Source organism: Crinia signifera, chromosome 3 (genome assembly GCF_055691185.1).
Source record: "Crinia signifera chromosome 3, ASM5569118v1, whole genome shotgun sequence".
In the NCBI taxonomy this organism is placed as follows: domain Eukaryota; kingdom Metazoa; phylum Chordata; class Amphibia; order Anura; family Myobatrachidae; genus Crinia; species Crinia signifera.
The window spans coordinates 143212220-143231737 of NC_139219.1; the positions used below are offsets into that span (position 1 = coordinate 143212220).

The 19518-nt window shown below is 45.2% G+C and overlaps 1 protein-coding gene across 6 annotated transcripts in view; it reads left to right on the forward strand.

Moving 5' to 3' along the window:
* AHI1 (Abelson helper integration site 1) overlaps positions 1 to 19518 on the forward strand; it is a 274949-nt gene that overhangs the window by 113589 nt on the left and 141842 nt on the right. The gene's annotated exons all lie outside the window — the stretch shown is intronic.

Here is a 19518-nt window from a genome sequence, read left to right on the forward strand (position 1 = left end):
TAATGATCTGTGCGTGGTTCTGTCAAATTCGTCGGTCAGAACCTGGTGTATTGTTTTTGTGATTTTTAGTAACCTTTACCAAAAATCGCACCCTATTACATTTGCGAGTTGTATACTTTATAATGGGAAAACATCTGGATGTGAATTGAAGGGTGACCAAAAATCGCCACGTCAAAATGTGTAAATTTCGTGGCAGAAAGTGCAATTTTTACCACCATGTGCGAATTCAGACTTTTTGACCAAAAATCGCACATATCTAAATAATTGCACCCTATTACATTTCGCCCCTATAGTCCTTTAGTGGAGCAGTGTATCTTTTATTGGTGGTGGATGTTCTCCCTTATGTTGCTGAACACTAGGAACAATCTCAGGGTTATACAGTGGCGTAGCTACATATGTGGCAGACCTTGTGGCGGCTTGGGGGAGCAGCGCCAGTTGAGTCTGCGGTGGGCACCACTGGCTGAACTGACAGGCGACCCAGGCAGTAGTGAGCGCTTTGCTGGTCCCGCCCAGTACACATCTAATGCGCTGACCCAGTGCTGTGCATATGAAATGAGCAGGTCCCACTCATTACATATGCACGGGGCGGCGACCCGCTCATTAAATATGCTTAAATATGAAAATATTAGACCTAGACTACGTACTGTACAAATACTGTAGCTAACGTATGTCAAATAAAGAGGTTGGTGGTTAAAACTTCTGATAATTGCAGCCATCGCTCATCACTTCTTAAAATACTGTATAATAATGGCTCCTTTTGAAATCAGGCAAAGCCATAATTATTGGTACAGTAAGCATGTTGCTCAAAATGCAGCAATGTCACTTAGATCATTTGATGACTACAGAACACATACTTTCTGGACATTTTAATATAATAGATTAGGAGTGTATCGCCCGAAAACATCTGAGGGAATTCCAACATGGGAGCCAATGTTTTAAAGCTATATTTCCATAGGACCCAGAAATTCTATGCTTAGCAATGATTGCATGCAGCACAAATATTGGAGTACTCGAGCATATACATACTGGCCCCTATACTCGCCTACACACTTAGCACAGATCGCCCATACACACACATTGCTACGTGTGTATGGGTGATCTAGCCGCATGGAAGCACAAGGGCTATTTCCCTAGCCTGTATCACTCAGTATTTAGGCTAGCAGAAATCACCCCGTGTGGCTTAACTTTCTCTCCACCTCTGTCCCATATGCAGTGCAACATGGTTTTGGCCATTACAAAAAAAATGTTCTTTAAGATACAGACTGAATTAGGCCCGGTATGTGGCACATGTGGGTTCCATTCTGTATCATGGTGTAACGGTAGTCTATGGGCCAACAGGAGCATGGTAGACCCTGTGGTATGTAGGTCAAAATAATTGAGCATATCCACATGGTCGCGAATCCATCCAAGAGTTATGAAATATTTTCTAAATCTCTTCTGAAATATCTGTATTATATAACTACAATATAGCATCTTTTATACTGTCTATATATCCAGATTCATGTCAAACTTGGTGTTTCTTTGCTGCAAATGTTTTCATTCTAGCAGTTTAGAGCTAATGCTGTGTACACACTGATACAATCTGCATAAGATCCAGATAAGATTTTGACTATATAGTCAAAATCTTATCTGGATCTCATGCAGATTGTATGGGTTTTATCCCAAGCGATCCAGATGCGTTCAAGATGCGCGCTCCCATATCTTAACCAGAAAGTCTTGGCTGCCCTGTCTATATAGTGCAGATCTGCACTATATAGTCTAAATTGAATGCAGATAGTGTAAATTGTATGCAGATAGTCTAAATTGTAATCGCATCTGGATCTATTCCCAGCAATTACTTTATGTAACTTTTATTTGTTCTAGCTGAAAGTTGATTAAAAAAATTGACCATGCATATGTAGTATCAATCCCTGCAGATCTTTTTTACATCATTTCTGCTGCTGGCTATACAGGTGGTTTACTCAAACTTCATTCCAACAAATACTAAAAAGAATTCTAAATTCACTGTGTTAATATCTGAGATGTGAATTCTTCAAATGTTAATTAATAACAGCCTACGGTTATACTAGTGCTATTTTACCCAGGGCTGCTTTAGAATTTTTTGAAGATTTTGTTCTGCTGTATATTTACTATACTATGCCTTTCAATAAAACCAATCAAATATTTTTTTTAACAGATTGAATCTCCCACTATCTAGTTCTTTCATATTTAGAAAAATCTGGGTCCGAGCAAAAATGTAAACGGTTCGCACGCATTTCTGCAACATACACATTTGGCATAGAAAGCAATTGCCAGACTAGGCATATACATGTGGGCAGAGATTGCAAGTGTGGGCAGATTAATCCATACTTTAATGGTTCATTCTTTTTGGGCAGTAACCATGTGAATGTCTGCTGCTGGTGCACCTAAGAATTTGACACATAAAATGTAACTTTTAATATATTGGTTAAAATAGTTGCGAAAAATAAAACCACAATACAAGACATACAACACAGTGTGATTAAAAATCTACACTCAGTGGGCCCCCAGTCTGTTTTCCCTATAATCAAAAAAGTAGCAGATCTGATAGCTTCCCTTGATCCCCTGGTGTGTATGGGCAATGACAATCTCGTGAATAATTGGGTGTTTTTACTTTTTGTAAGGTGCCGCTGCACCAATTTGTTGCAACAATATGCAATGTAGAGATTGTTGCTGGATCCGGGTGTGATCCCGACTCTGCTTAATTGTTCACAGCGGTACTGATAGCAGGCTGTGTGGTCTGGCTGGCATAACGGGAGAAGGGGTGTCAAATTGCACAGCTGTCTCCCCTGTTGTCTTACACACGTGGGTCCGCTTAGTTGGCCCTGGGACAGTGGTGCCACTCACGAGCTCCCAACACCGTAATGGTGTTAGCGGGAGACAGATGGTATCGGCTGTCTAGGCTCCGCCAATGTAGGACCGTTTCGCTAGTACATTGAGTCTGACGCCAGATACCACACTACTAAGCGGGTGAATCGGTATGTTACGGAGACCCGGGGACGCTCGGCTATCTAAACGGATCAAAATGCAGTATAAAGGAAGCTTTTTGCGAAGCGTACGCAGACCGCTATCACACTCAGTGTGTGTGTCCCCAGTCCCTTTCCCCCCATATACTGCATTTTGATCTGTTTAGATAGCCGAGCGTCCCCGGGTATACCCCTAAAAAGAAACTGTTCTAATCTTAAGCAACCTTGTGTACACACTTGTACAATCTGCATAAGATCCAGATGAGATTACAATTTAGACTATCTGCATACAATTTACACTTTCTGCATTCAATTTAGACTATATAGTGCAGATCTGCACTATATAGACAGGGCAGCCAAGACTTTCTGGCTGAGATATGGGAGCGCGTATCTTGAACACCTCTGGATCGCTTGGGATAAAACCCATACAATCTGCATGAGATCTAGATGAGATTTTGACTATATAGTCAAAATCTCATCTGGATCTTATGCAGATTGTACAAGTGTGTACACAAGGTTGCTTAAGATTGGAACAGTTTCTTTTTAGGGGTATACATGCTAATGATTATGAAAATAGTGTGGGTCTTTGTAAAGTATATGTTCTTTTCCTCATACATCTTGTATATATGAATAGATTTGTCAATGTACTTCCACATTCGGTACCTGTGTGGCGTTTGCCTTTATAAATAAGTCATTGTTCCACTGTTCTGGAATGGTCTCAGGCAGGCTGTGTGACAGGTGTTCTCTGGCAGCAGTCTTTGCACAGGTGCATTCACAGTGTGGGTGTGATGGTGGGAATTCAGCCAAGAGCAGCCATTGCTATAGAAATCCACAAACAGTCCTAGTCAGTAGGGATGTGCTATGTAAACAAAGGCAATAGGGGCAGCTAGCAGAAATGAAAAATTGCTATAAGAAGAGGAACTACAAGGTGGATGGTTATTGCTCATTACTGAAAGATCTAATGCTTTACATATTTTACTGGTTGTCTTTATATGGACTAATCATTTTATTATTTTTTTGATACCCACTGCGCTTTATAGTACACAATACACTGCCATTCAGCTATGCTTTTTAAATGCACTTTTCACAATTGTAAAACTAAATATATTTTTCTATGAGCTACTAAATTGCTATGTGTCTTTATATCTTAAATATATCTTAAATGCACTGCGAAATTTACACTTTGCAAAAACCTTACTGTCAGCATCCTGATTACAGATGTGCCATCATAGTTTATTGCTGCTGTTGTGCCAAACATCACATCAGCAACCCTCAGCATGTGCTAGGTTGGTTTTGCATCTTGTTTGCTCAAATGTTCATATTAATTGTATTGTCATTAGGGATGGGTGGCTTCAGATCCCGAACTTCCCAATCCGAGGTGGGATCCGATTCTGGCTCAGGTTTTCCTGCCAGGCTTGGATCCCTGATCGAGGCAAAACGTCTTTATCCTGCTGTTGGATTTTCTTTGGATCCTATATAAGACCCCACCGATTGGTGCCATCTTCACTCTAGCATTGGAGAGGGTAGAAAATGGCCCTCTGGCTGTCTGTCTGCTGGTGGCATGGGGACAATGCTGTCTTGGAGTGCTGTACATGGTGCTGCTGTCCTCCTGTGCTGTGTGTGTGCAGGTGTTGTGCTGTTCTGTACAGGGTGCTGCTGTACTGGGGTGCTGTCCTGTGCTCTGTAAAAATAAAGGGGCGCTGTCCTGTGTGCTGTAAAATAAATACAGGGTTGCTGTCCTGTGTGCTGTCATACCTCCCAACTGTCACGCTTTCCGCGGGAACGTCCCGATATTCGGGGACGTTCCCGCGTCCCGCCCAGGGCCGCCATTGTCCCGCGGTGGGGGGGACAGTTGGGAGCCCCCCCAGCTTGCCGAGAATAGACGCTGTGCGCATGCGCACAGCGTCTATTCAGCGCCGACGAGCGGCGAAAACGGGGCGTGGCCGGAGTTCGCGTCACCCTGTGAGGCCACGCCCCCTTTTCTTGCGGTCACACCCCCTTTTCGGGAGCGCGCGCGGCTTCACCGCGCGAACATCCCGACCTCCCAACTTCAAAAGTTGGGAGGTATGGTGCTGTTGCTGTAATGGGGTGCTGCCCTGTCCTGAAGAAATAAAGCGGTGCTTCCCTGTGTGCTGAGTAAATAAAGGAGCGCTGTCCTGTGTGCGCCTTAGAAATAATACAGGATATCTGTCATGTGTACTGTTGCTGTAAAGGAGTGCTGCACTATGTGCTGTACAAATAAGGGGAAGCTGCTCTGTCCTGGAAAATAAAATGGTGCTGCCCTGTGTGTTGAGTAAATAAAGGAGCACTGTCCTGTGTGTGCTGTAGAAATAAAAATACAGGGATTCTGTTGCTGTACAGGGGAGCTGCCCTGTCCTGAAAAAAATAAAGCATTGCTACCCTGTGTGCTGAGTAAATGGGTGCTGTTACATTCTGTAAAGGGGTGCTGCCCTGTTCTGTCATATAAGTGCAGCAGCGGTTCGTGTTGATACAGGAGGACACAGAACTTAATGATCAGAGACACTTCCTAATGCTATAGCTGCTGCCACTAGTCATGACATTGACAATGCAATTCCATAACGTCCTCTGCTAAGGCCAATGCCCAATGTCATAGAGCCCATGTAAGAAGAAGCTAAAATTAAAAATAAACTACATTTTTTTTAACTGTCTGATGAGAAATGTAAAATTGTCAATATGCCATTCAGGACACGAAGTGGCAAGGAAAGGCTAAAGGCCCCCATACACTAATCCGACTTGTCCTGGTAACTAGTCAGACCAGAACAAATTTCACCTGACCCTCTTTGGCAGCTCCCCGGGAGAGCTCACTAACGTTTTGGCACATTTTTTACATGGGATAAATTGCATGCGATTTATCCCATGTAAATTCCCAGGGAACTGTGGGGGCAGGAGAGTAATAAGTGGGTGCAGCATCGGGGTGAGCAGTCCGCAGTGTCTTGGAAATGTTGAGCGGACCTGGGGTGGCAGAATTTGAACAAAAACATTCAAAAGATCTCTCAGCCAATCAGCGTTGAGGCAGCAGGTTCAATCTGTAGGGTTCGACCCAATGCATACTGGACAGTGAATCGGGTCGGTGGATGTCAAACACATCCAATTTGGGCTGATATCTTGGCCCGATCTGCTGGGATCGGGTGATATCAGCCCAAATTGATAATGTGTTTGGGCACCTTAAAGCCTTGGACTATGTTCGTGGTTCAGCTTCTCATGCAGATTAAAGCCCTCCTCCCTCTCAATTTTTTTTAAAAAGTGGCTAAAGTGCAGGAAATAACTGTACGTTCCACAGAGGTATCACAAATCCCCAAGGAGAGTCCAAGTGTGTCAGCGGTTGCGATGTCTAGGCCTGACCTTCCCAACACTGGACGTGAAGAAAAAGCTACTTTTACCATTTGCACACCCCTGCAAGTGCTGGGAGGAGCACCGCCAGTTCAATTGCTTATATTGACATTGAGGATGTCACTATAGAAGTACACCAGGATGAGGATATTGGTGTAGCTGGTGCTGAGGAAGAAGTTGACAAGGAGGATTCAGATGGTGATGGGGTTTTATTAAAAAAGGCACAGGTGAAGACTGTTGTTGGTCGTGAAATGAAAAAGCCAATTGTCATGCCTGGGCAGAAGACCAAAAAATCCACCTCTTCAGTCTGGAGTTATTTCTACCCAAATCCAGACAACTGTCTTGCCACATGTAGTATGTGTAAAAGTGTAATAAATAGGGGTAAGTATGCTAACCACCTAGGAACATCCTACCACACGTCACCTGCTGAGCATTCATCAAAAGTCATTGTCAAGTTCAGATACTTTAACTAACAATGTAAGCAGTCCAGTGACACCTAAATCCCCCCCCCCCCCTGTTTTGTTGTATCCAAAAGCCTGCAGGCTACACCACCAACTCCCGCCTCATCAATTTCTTCCTCAATCAGGATCGAAAGTAGTCCTGCAGGCCAGGTCATAGACATGACTGACTCCACTCCCATTTTGGATTCTTCCGGAGGATTCTTGAGTGCTACGCCTACTGCTGCTGCTGTTGTTGTTGCTGATGCTGGGAGACAATCATCATCCCAGATGGGGAGTCTGAAAACCACTTCTACTGCATTAACTAAGAACGGGAACTAAGACTCCCGTACTTACTTCAATGCACTGCAGAGTGGAACATTTTGAATATGAAAACCCCTCTCTAAAATCCTGTGTTTGCCACCAAAGATGGGTACAGTAACTGCATTTTAAGTTTTGAAGTCCAGAAGTTTGCACAGACTGAAAAGAGAGGTTTTATGGGGGATGCATTCAGCATCCCAACAGATGGGATGCCAGCATTCATTATGGTGTGTACACACGGTGAGATTCCCTTGCTATTCGACTTAAGATTCGAGTGCTATTCAATCTTTGCTAACTCTGTACTATGTACATACAATCCATACAATCTGCATTAGATTTACACTATATAGTCATTGCTGCCCTGTCTGTCACGGGAGCGCACATCGGGATCGCAAGGTAAAAAACCTGTGCGATCTGCATGCGATTTTGACTATATAGTCAAAATCTAATGTCAAATCTCACCGTGTGTACACGGGATGCAGTCAAAATCCCGACAGAGTCAAAACCCTGAATTGGTCATAATACCGACAAGGTCAAAATCCCGACATTTAAAATCCCGACATTTAAAATCCCGACAAGGTCAAAATACCGACATATAGAATGTACAGGTGATACAGTCTACATGACTTTCAGTCGACAGGTCGCGAGGTCGACATTGTTTTTTTCACTGTTTTTTGACCCGAGATGTTGCAACAGGCGGTATTTCATGCCCTACCATCCACTAGGGCATGGTGGGAGAATAAAATAGTGTGCTGAGCGCAGCAAAGCAACGTGCCTGAAGCATCGCTAGCGAAGCAAGCTATGTGAGGGGCTGCGGTTCACTTCCAACTGTGTCCATGTGGATCGTGTCGACATTCGGGTAAAAAAACTGTGAAAAAACCCATGTCGATCGAAAGTCATGTTGACTTTTTCAACTGTACATTCTTTATGTCGGTATTTTGACCATGTCGGGATTTTAAATGTTGGGATTTTGTCCTTGTCGGGATTCTACCCATATTGGCATATAATTGCATTTGCAAACAGCAAAGTTAGCAACAGAATTTTTAATTCTTTGCATTTTAAATGATTTGTTTTGAGTAGTAACCACAAAGAGTTGTGGGGTGGGGGGGGGGGGGGGGAGTAGATTTATGAAACCAATGAAGCAGAGACCCCAAACCATGTAGGAAACTGATCTAAACAGTTCACTTATAATGACACTTCCATTTATTATTTTCAGTTATTGTTTGCTGCAGTATAAATACTAAACAATGGTGCAGTACAGGGGCGTAACTAGAACTTTGTGGGCCCCATAGCAAAATGTTTGAATGGGCCCCCCTACCCCCACTATTATCACAAAGAGAGAGAGGGTGTCTGGAAGAGACGGAATGAGAGAGAGAGAGTGAGTGACAGGGAGTGAGAGGGTGTCATGCAGAGAAAGGGGGAGAGATGGGACCAAATGTAATAGCCTCAGAGTTCAGTGGCCGTGCGTAATGCCCTTTTGGTACTTGTTTCCTAGCACGGCCACAACGATCATAATCGCGGTCATCGGGGGTAAAATCGGGGCCATCGCGGGCATCGCATGCGCAAAAAAATCGGGTGCGATGGGCCAGACGCGATGCCCGCGATTTCCCCATAGAGAACAATGTTAAATGCCTCAATTTACCCGCGATGACCACGATTTCCCATAGGAAACAATGTGAAATGGCTCAATTTACCCAAATTATCATAGGAACAATGGTAAATGGGCCAAAAACACCCCTGAACATTGAAATGTCCCCCAAAAGTAGTTTACGCCACCACGTGATCAACGTGAACCCGAAGCGTGGCGAGCGCAGCGGTACGCGTCCTCCGACCTTTTCATACCCCTACTATCCACTAGGGCGTGGAGTTGAGAATAGAATAGTGTGGCGAGCGCAGCGATCCACCGAGCCCGAAGCGTGGCGAGCGGACGTGGATACCTGTGAAGCCCGCGAAGGGACGCGTTTACCTGTGAAGGTATCCGCATCCCCTCGCGGGGCTCGCTGCGCTCGCCACGCTTTGGGCTCGGTGGCTCGCTGCGCTCGCCACACTATTCTATTCTCAACTCCACGCCCTAGTGGATAGTGGGGGTATGAAAAGGTCGGAGGACGCGTACCGCCGCCCCTCGCGGACTCGCTGCGCTCGCCACACTTCGGGTTCACGTTCATCGCGGGGTGGCGTGAACTACTTTTGGGGGGACATTTCACTGGTCAGGGGGTTTTTTTGGGCCATTTACCATTCTTCCCTATGATGATTTGGGTAAATTGACCCATTTAACATTGTTTCCTATGGGAAATCGGGGTAATCGCGGGTAAATTAAGGCATTTAACATTGTTCCCTATGGGGAAATCGCGGCCATCGCGGGTGGACCATTTAAGCATTTTTAGGTGCACACGACGCGGCCGACCCGATTTTTCACTGTTTTCAATGCATTTCAATGGAAAAATCGGGGGCATCGCGTCGGTCTCGTCGCAGGCCACTAAAATTACCCCCGATGGCCAAGATTTGTGGCCGTGCTAGGAAACAAGTACCGCCCTTTTTTTAAAGGGTCAATCTCTAACAAGGCAAAACCGTCCCTAGTGACACTTTAAGAAAACGTCTGAGTTCGGCCCACATCCCACACAGCTGCTTAAGTCAGAAGGCTATTACATTGGACCAGGGGTGAAAAAAGGAGAGAGAAAAGGGGATGGGGAAAGAGCAAAAAAGGAAAGAGACGGGGGTTGATGTAGGAAATGGTGCTCCAATTGTAAGTCTTCATATAGTTCTCTGGAGGTGTCCCAGTCCGTGAGGACCAAGATGGAGTAGGGATCCTCTCTAAAGTGCAACGGTGCTTGAGGGATAAATTCCCAAATATGGGGATAAAGTGCAAGTTCAGATGATTAAGCAGGGTAATAATAACAGATCACAGACAGGTCCCTGGAAACACACCAACACGTTTCGCTGTCACTTCAGGGAAAGCTTTTTCAGGGTTAAGGGGGAGGCAGAGTGGATGCACAGTAGGGTCTTGAAAGGGTTTTGACAGGGATATTATTTCCCCCCCTATCATCCGCTATCAGCGCCGGGTCTCACCGTTCAGTGGAGTAGCACTTCTCTTGTATATCGCTAGCCCCTTCTCTCCCAATGCGCTGAGTCCCTTGCAGCTGTCACTCTTCTGTGCACAGGGGCAGATCTACTATTTAATCTTGACCCTCCCCCCTCCAGTCCTGACTCCTCCCCTTCCCAGTAGTAGCCAGTACATAACCTAGGGGGAGAGACTGCTCATTCATACAATGACAGCTCCATGAGGATAGCCAGAGACAGTCTATGTGACCGCCCCACACACACCTCACAGGCAGCGGCGCGTAGCTTTGAGTGCAACTCCAATAGTGTCATGAAGTGGGCGTGAGAGTGAGTGTGCGCACCGCAGACCCCGATATAACCCCCACCCCCGTCCTGTGATCCATGTGCCAAAACAAACCACCTTTCCTATTTATTGAGGCCAGACAATGGCAGCTCTATGACAAAGAAACAGCACATTTACAGTCCCCAGATACGACGGCGGTGCCGGCACAGTCCCGGACAAAGGAACCAGCATAGACAGCATGCACCTACTGTGCAACACCGGGCCAGCGGGAAATACGAGTGGGAAGATCACCCCCCCCTCCTCCTGGGCTCCTGCAAGCAGCTTGGGCAGCTGCCGCTCCCCAACGCTGTGTCTCCTGTCCGCCAGTGGCTTAGGTAGCCCCTGCTTTCCTGGCTGTACACCAGGTCTTCTGTGTGCAAGGGCTGCTGCAAGCGGCTCTGTCATCTGCTGCTTCCCAGCGCTGGGCTTCTTCACTGCAGGGAGCTCAGCCGCCGCTCTCCTATGCGCCGACCTCCTGCCGGCCGGGTCTCCGTCGCTGAAGGGGTACACTGGCACATCCTCTGCCCACACTGCACAGAGGGTGCAGGGGATGCAGATGCTATGGGGCCCCCCAAAAGCACGGGCCCCATAGCAGCTGCACCCTCTGTAGTTACGCCACTGGTGCAGTACAGAGATTAGCTGCATATTAGCAAAAATCGATAATCACGATTTTCAGAAATCTGTGGTTGCATTGTGAAAAATGTGACCACAGTGTAAAGGATGCGGCTACGGGGGAGGAGATTTGTAGTTTTGTGAAGAATCAGCTGAATTAGGCCCATAGTTTATCAGTGCTCAATGTGATTTGTATATATATATATATATATATATATATATATATATATATATATATATATATATTTAGACATTTGACCTGATTAATGTTAAAATTTTATTACAGTATTTTAATTTAGAATTTTTTTAACAGTTTTTTATTAAATAGAGATATTGGTATACAACTCATGAGAAAATGCCGGATTATTTGCAGACATATTACCCTACAGTAATTAGTCCATTATTGATCGAAAATGAAAAACAGTTCTATATTTACAGTGAATGAATACAACAGGAAAGTGAATGGGAATATAAATAATCTCTTATTGAAACTTCTTACAACGTATAAACTCATCTCTCAAACAGTGGTATCGGTTGATCGGTCAATAGGTAGATCACTACTGGTCGATTTGATAAGTACAAGATGCAATCAGTAGACGTTGACTAAAGGTTTACAGCAGCAATAGCAATTGACACATGAAAAAGTCAACATGGGGTTTTCACAATTTTTTTCATTCAATTGTTCATACTTTACGATCCACATAGACTTGCACGAATTGAGCCACCAAGTATAAAGAGCGAAGCAAGGGTAAACATTACACTAATTGGGGGTCCATGTCAACATAGACACCAAAGACCATGAAAAAACTCATGACGACCTTTTAATTTGTCAACCATGCCCATGTCACCATTTTGCTTGTGTTGATCTTTTTGTCCATATCGACCTAGTGCATGTCAACATTTGTTCTCGTGTTGACCTTTTATCTGTCCACCAACGACCTAGTTACTGTCAACGTAATGATCCACTCCCCTCAAACCAGTGCCGGTGCAAGGCGCCGGAGCGCCCCAGGCGGGGGGGGGGGGCGCCCTGGCGCTCACCCGCTCCACGGGTATAATTACTCACCCTTCAGGAGGAGCTCGGGTCTAGCTCAGCGGGAGGGAGAGCTGGAGGTCTGGCTTAGCGGGCAGGAGGGAGGCCTCGCAGTTCAGTCCCGGCGCAGTGTGACTGACATCTTCCTCCACCCGCACCGTGTACAGCTGCTCAGCCGGGCAGCGCTGAGCACTTGGCTCACCCTCAAATGCACACAGCGCAGCGAGCCCTCCCTCCTGCCCGCTAAGCCAGACCTCCAGCTCTCCCTCCTGCCCTGCTCCCAACTATCGCCCCCCAGTGGCCGGCACCCTAGGCAAATGCCTAACACTGCCTAGTGGTGGCGCCGACCCTGCCTCAAACACATTTGTGAAATGACATACCGGTAGTACACACCTACCTCTCCCAAATGAACAGTACACAGAATACTCATGTTTCATTAGACAGGACGCTAATCCTGAATGCATCAGTTATTCCTAGTGCCTCGGAGTACAGTAGCTTCTGCTTGTTTGTGCTGTATAGACATATTGCATTTTTGCAAGTGTCACATGTTGATATCCTGAGAAATGCATTGCAACTTTCAACACCCTTGTACAATCTTCAATACCTTAAATATAAATAGGGCTTGAAAATATTTGTTATGTGTTTATTCGAATTTGTATGCAAATTGTAAAAATCCGATGGTGGCGAATGTGCACAACCGGTCTTCTCCTTGAGATTGCTTACAGACCCCCTATGCCGCAGCAATAGTGTAGAAGGGGCAGCATTCAGGGGCCTGTGTCCCTTATTTTGTAGGCATGCTGAACCCCCAGGGTATGAGTCATCTGATTCAGACTTCCTGGACTCAGTCTGAGTAAAGCTGGGTACACATATGTACAATTTCATTTTTCTTGCGACCGTTCGATCGACGGAATACACGTTCGGCCGTCCGAAACATACGACCGATCTGCGCGTACACATATGTACAATTTTACTTGCGACGTCCGATGTACACCCGTCCAAACAATCGCAAGAAAAAGATTGTACCACCGTACACACTCTCCCGTTCTGGCTATTCGCACGATAAAAATGTACACAACATTATCATAATGGGCTGGATTAAAAGAGCATACCAAAACGAGGCGTGATCACGGAACAAAGAATCGTTCGTGTAGTACAGTGAATAGAGCCGTGACTATTCAGATCCATTGCTAGCTGTACAGGATATACGTACGTACGTTCGTCTATCGGTGCATTTGGGCCTTTTTAATTATGAGCTTGAGGAGAAGGAAGGCTCGTGCGTGCATTTTGGCTGCTATGGCCATTAGATTGCAGGCTATTAAAAAAAGAAAAAGGACCAAGAATCGGAGCTGCTGGACCAGAGACTGGCTTCTGAGGAGAGACACCTTCTCCCACATGCCATTGCTACAGGAGATACGGGAGAACAATCCTGATGATTTCAGGAATTATCTCCGTATGGATGACGCTACCTTCATGGAGCTGCTGACACTGGTTACCCCTTTAATAGAGAGAGAGGACACCTATTTCAGGAGGCCTATTTCTGCAGAGCAGAGACTGGTGGCAACGCTGCGTTACCTGGCAACAGGCAGGACCCTTGCCGACCTGAGATTCACCACCGCAATATCATCTCAAGCGCTGGGGTTGATAATACCAGACACCTGTGATGCCATCGTCCAAGTTCTACAGGACAAATACATGAAGGTAAATATGGAAATTACATACATGTCCCCCATATGTATAGCTGTGCACATACCTGTACCCTATATGTATATCTTTACAATGCCTATTAATTTAATCTTTTACACCAGTGGGTGGGGGGTCATTTTGATAAGGCGGGTAATAGCTTTGAGGCTGCAATGGGGGAGGGCTGATGGGTCTAAAATCAACCCAACAGATTATTAATACGCATATACTTTTATATTGCAGTTTCCATCGACCAAGGAGGAGTGGCAAAATATTGCACGTGATTTCCGTGATCTTTGGAATTTCCCTAATTGTGGTGGAGCTATCGATGGCAAACACGTCAGAATCATGCCCCCTGCAAAGAGTGGCTCTTTTTATTATAACTATAAGGGGTTCTTCAGCATTGTTCTAATGGCCATCGCTAATGCTCGATACGAGTTTGTATTTGTGGACATTGGGAAAAATGGTAGAGTTTCAGATGGAGGAGCCCTGGAGAATACATTTTTCCATGACAAACTGAAAAAAAAATGAACTGAATCTGCCAGAGCGGACTGAAAATGAGCACGGTTTGAACTTTGTTTTTGTGGCGGATGAGGCCTTTGCATTGCACCCTAATGTCCTTAAACCCTACCCACAAAGGGCACTGAACAGGGAACGACGCATTTTTAACTATCGCCTGTCACGTGCCAGGCGAGTGGTTGAAAATGCGTTTGGGATTCTGAGTAATAAATTCAGAATTTTTCACAGTGCCATCAATCTGCGCCTAGATAAGATTGACAAAGTGGTGCTGGCCTGTTGTGTGCTGCACAACTACATGCGCAGAAAAGCGGTGCACACACAACAACTGGGGGCTACAGTGGACGACAGCCAAGTTGTTGACGAGCCTATTGGTCTGACAGCTTTGGCAAATAATTTAAACACCAGAAATGCATCAACGCAAGCAAAGTTGTCAAGAGACGAGTACTTGAATTATTTCAATGGTGTTGGGGCTGTGGAGTGGCAGAATGACATGATTGCTTAAAAATGTACGTTTTTGTCATTGTAAATATATTGTTTTTTGGTGTGTACTAATCAATATTTTGTCAATAAAATTTGTATACTCACAGTTCCGCACCAGTTGTCCTCTGCGTCTTCTTGCAGCAAGGAGGGGGAGGTGGAGGCTGAATCACGGCAAGTGAGTGGTAGTACTCAGGTGCCAGGCATTCCTGGAGGGCACAATGCCACGACACCTGGAGTGCAGACTGTACCCAGTACTGGTGTTTATGTACTAGCAAGTAGTTGCTCCACCACACCTATTTCTATGCCAATTTCTCCTGGTACTTTTGTACAGTCTCCAGGAGCAATACATGAAGGTAAATATTGAAACAACATGCATGTACCCCATATGTATATCTGTGCCCTATAGTCACCCTGCATGGTAAATGATATTTTCACACGGACACCAACTAGATTAGAGAATTTTTAATTTTTATATAAATTATTAACTTATAAACTTATAACAAATATAACATAAATAACAATGAAATAAATAATAAAGAAATACTTAAACATAAAAATATTTAAACTATATTATTAAAACAATAATGCAATTAAATCAACTATATAAAATATTTACATCTGGTGGTAAACTTGTCCCACCCCATAATCCCCTGTATCCATCGGTGGTTGGGAGGGAGATGGACTTTCCACTAAACTCTGGAAGGGGCCACCAGGTGGACCTGGTGGGAGTGTATTAGCCAACGTTGCCGGTTGGTGCTGCCTTTGCCCAGTTGGTGGCTGGAAATGTTGGTACTGCGGATATTGCACCGGGTGAAATACCGCTTGTTGGGGTATAGGGGCAGGGCTGATGGGTTGAAATTCAACCCTAGGCAGAGGGGTCTCATCGGTGAGCCGTGTGTGCCGGGACAGAGTCCCCACACGGGCCCGGTACAGCGTTTCATAAAATATGCGCTCTACCTCCACCCTTGTAGCCGGGTCTAACTTTCTTAAATTGTCAGCCAATACACTCCCCACCCGGTCCGCATCATCCTCCTCCATGGTCATCAATCTGTTGGCAGACTCCAGGATCTTGGTGGTTGCCACGTCCGCAGCATCTGGAGTCTGCCTCGGCCTTTTGCGCCCTCTTCTTGATGTTGCTTCTGCTGGAGGTTGAGCGCTTGTTTGAGGTTCAGCGCTGGTCGTGGCGGTTGGTGTGGGGGTGGAGCAGAGGGCCGGTGAAGGCAGCTGTGATGCCACCTCCAGCGATGCCGAAGATTCCTCCTCGGCAAATAGCGATGGCTGTAACAAAACAAGATGATGTATCACTATCGATTTTTAAGACTTCCATATATTTTTATATCTACGCAGAAGAACGCAGCCCACACACCACCATGTTGCTGCCATGGATGAAAGTGAGCTAGTTGAAGAGGCGTTATGACTGGCATCTCTGGAAACTAATTATTTAGATACCAGACATACCAAATACTAATTTAAATACCAGAAATGCATCTATGCGTGCTAAATTAACCAGGGATGAATACATGCAGTATTTTATTGGTGTTGGCGCTGTGGATTGGCAGAATGATATTATTTCGTTAATTTTACACCACAAAAAAATATTACAATAATCCGCGCCAGAAAGACTACAACAGTGTAGATACCAGGGATTACCAATCCCAACCAAAAGTTCCAAATACAAAAAATGTGGTCAATGCACTTGCGATGTCTGAATATTGATCACTGTGTTCTCAGGCGGATAAGAGTATACCTCCACCACTGAGAAGAACCAGAATTAGGGCCACAGAGAAGGTCAAATTGACGATGTATAACAAAAAGGGGGGGGTATCGCCCTCTGCAACTGACCTCTCTGTTGTGCCCAACAGAGAGGTCAGTTGCAGGGGGCGATACCCCCCCTTTTAATTTTACATGTTCACAATTTTTATACTGTACTTGCTGTTATATGTATCTGGTTTAAAAAAAAAATTTAAAATAAAATCCGTCTACTTACTGTGCCGCAAATGGTGTCATCAGAAACCTCTTGGTTGCACGAGGAGGTGGAGGGGGCAGGCTGGTCCCTTGCAGTGTTGCTGACCGATTCCCTGGGCAGCTCCTGGTCCACCGTGAAGGCCAGCAGGTCGTAGTACCACAGCCTGGGCACATAGACTTGGTCTGCCCCTGCCCCAGACCGCTTTGAGGACTCCACCTTATTTAGTTCTTTTTTAAAGACGGTCCTCATATTAGCAATCCGAGTCCGGACCCACTCTACATTTGCTGTGGGGTAGTATGTCTGGCTCACCCTCACCAGCTCCTCCAGAGCAGATAGCCTCTTCTGCCGATTGGAATGGTCTCTGGATTTGGTGTTCCAGAGACAATTCTGATCCCTGTAGGCCTCAATGAAGTCCTTCATAAATTCGACATTTTTTTCTGCCATGGTTGAATTTCTGTTCCAAAAAATAAAATAAAAAGGCATATTATTTTCTTGATACACAAAGCACACCATAAACCATTTAATGTACAGGTGTTCAGTCTGTGGGCCACTAGATATACTGTAGCTATAGTACAGGAGTTGAAACTCTGTGGGACATAGGATACACGGTCACTACAAGCCCCAGCATACCCATGGCCCACAGATTGAAGTCCCTGTCATAGAAAACTACACATTTTGTTTTAATACTCACCGAAAGAAATGTCGATAAACAGTCCGGAAAATTCGCAGCGCAGCTCCGATCACTCGAACAGCAACGACGGAATATTCTTTCGTGCTGAACGTGGCTTGAAACACAGTGATTGGATGAGCGCAGGAATCTCCGCCCCACTCGCGTGCTTCGCGTCACACAGACACGGGACATCGAGGAGCCATGTCGGAGGGTCTGGCGCCACCGCATATGGGGGAGGCCAGTACAGCACCTTTGTTTTCCAATTCATCACTGATAACAACAGATAAAGAAATCGCTGAGAGACAGGACAACAAGGAGAAAAAAATGACGCGCGCCTCCGCCATGTCATCTGCAGAGGTGGAACTGATGGTAAAAATGTTGGATAGAAGGGACTACGATTGTTCGCGAAAAACATACCCCAAGACGAATTATAGAAAAGAAATTATTATGCAGCGTGTATGCAAGGAGATAAAGGAGAAGTTTGGGAAAAGAAGGTCCAAATACCAGCTACAGAAACGGTGGTCGGACCTGAAGCACAAGGAGCAGGCCAAGCTAAAGAAAATTCGTGGAATTATTAAAAGAAGTGAGTCCAATGCCCTAGGTGGCTTTATTAATATACTGTCTTGATCCATTACATTTTGTGTGTTTTGCTGACATGTTGCTTGTTTTTACTCAGAGGAAATCCAGTCCAGGAGAAGACATGAGGAAGGCAGAGACAGGGCCTCCAACCTGAAAATAAAGAAGGAGAGTACAACAGGTAGGTTTTGTACCAGCACACCAACACAACAACACATGTTTTATACACAAAACAAGGTGTAGTAATACGTCACTTTACCTTGTCACTGTAGATGATATCCAGGCTGCGCAGCCGATGGAAGGGACCACAGAGGGGAACCAAGTGATTGCGATCCCAAGCAGTGTAGATGGTGAGTGTATACTGCAAATCATCTTTATGGGATAGTGACGTATCATTTGTGGAAAGGTAAACATTTCTTTATCTGTACTTATTATAGATATCATCGAGATTTCAGATGTCAGTGCAGAGGGGGAGAAGAACACACCATCACCTGACACGTCCAGCGACGAAAGCACAATGCAAGAAAACATGACACAAGTCCATAAATGTCTACAAGAACTAAGCGGAAAAGTCCATACCGTAGCCCAAAAAATTACGAAAATCCAAAAAGGCGTAGCAGTAGTACACTCTTTATATGAAAAAATTTATAACGGTTTGCATTATAAAGTCAAAAAATAGTTTGTGTACTTTATTTTACTTTTTTTCTCCTTCTTGTTTATTTGGAGGCCAGCAGCATGCACCTTAAAATGGTGCATGTCATGGCAAGCAGTCCCACGGCAGCAATGCATCACATGTGAGCAGGCCGGGATGTTCCCATGTGATGCGTTGCTGCCGTGGGACCGCTTTCCACTACATACACCACCATGTTCACATGTGTTTTTATGTTTTTTGGGTGGGTGGGCGTTCCTGCTACACCTTCACACGTGGCACTTATGTCATGGCAAGCAGTCTCACGGCAGCAATGCATCACATGTGAGCAGGCCGGGATGTTCCCATGTGATGCGTTGCTGCCGTGGGACCGCTTTCCACTACATACACCACCATGTTCACATGTGTTTTTATGTTTTTTGGGTGGGTGGGCGTTCCTGCTACACCTTCACACGTGGCACTTATGTCATGGCAAGCAGTCTCACGGCAGCAATGCATCACATGTGAGCAGGCCGGGATGTTCCCATGTGATGCGTTGCTGCCGTGGGACCGCTTTCCACTACATACACCACCATCTTCAAATGTGTTTTTATGTTTTTTGGGTGGGTGGGCGTTCCTGCTACACCTTCACGCAAGCACCTGTATGTGATACTCTGTTCAGGTCCGACCACCCAAATAAACAAAGTGTTCACAGTATTTTTTGTCAGTATTTCTTAATAAATGTTAAGTGTTTATGCAGAACAATGAACATCACATATCTATCTATCTATCTATCTATCTATTATCTATCTTCTATAACTATATCTGTCAGGAATGCACACACGATTATTTATTTCAAAAGGAATGCACACACAACGAATATTC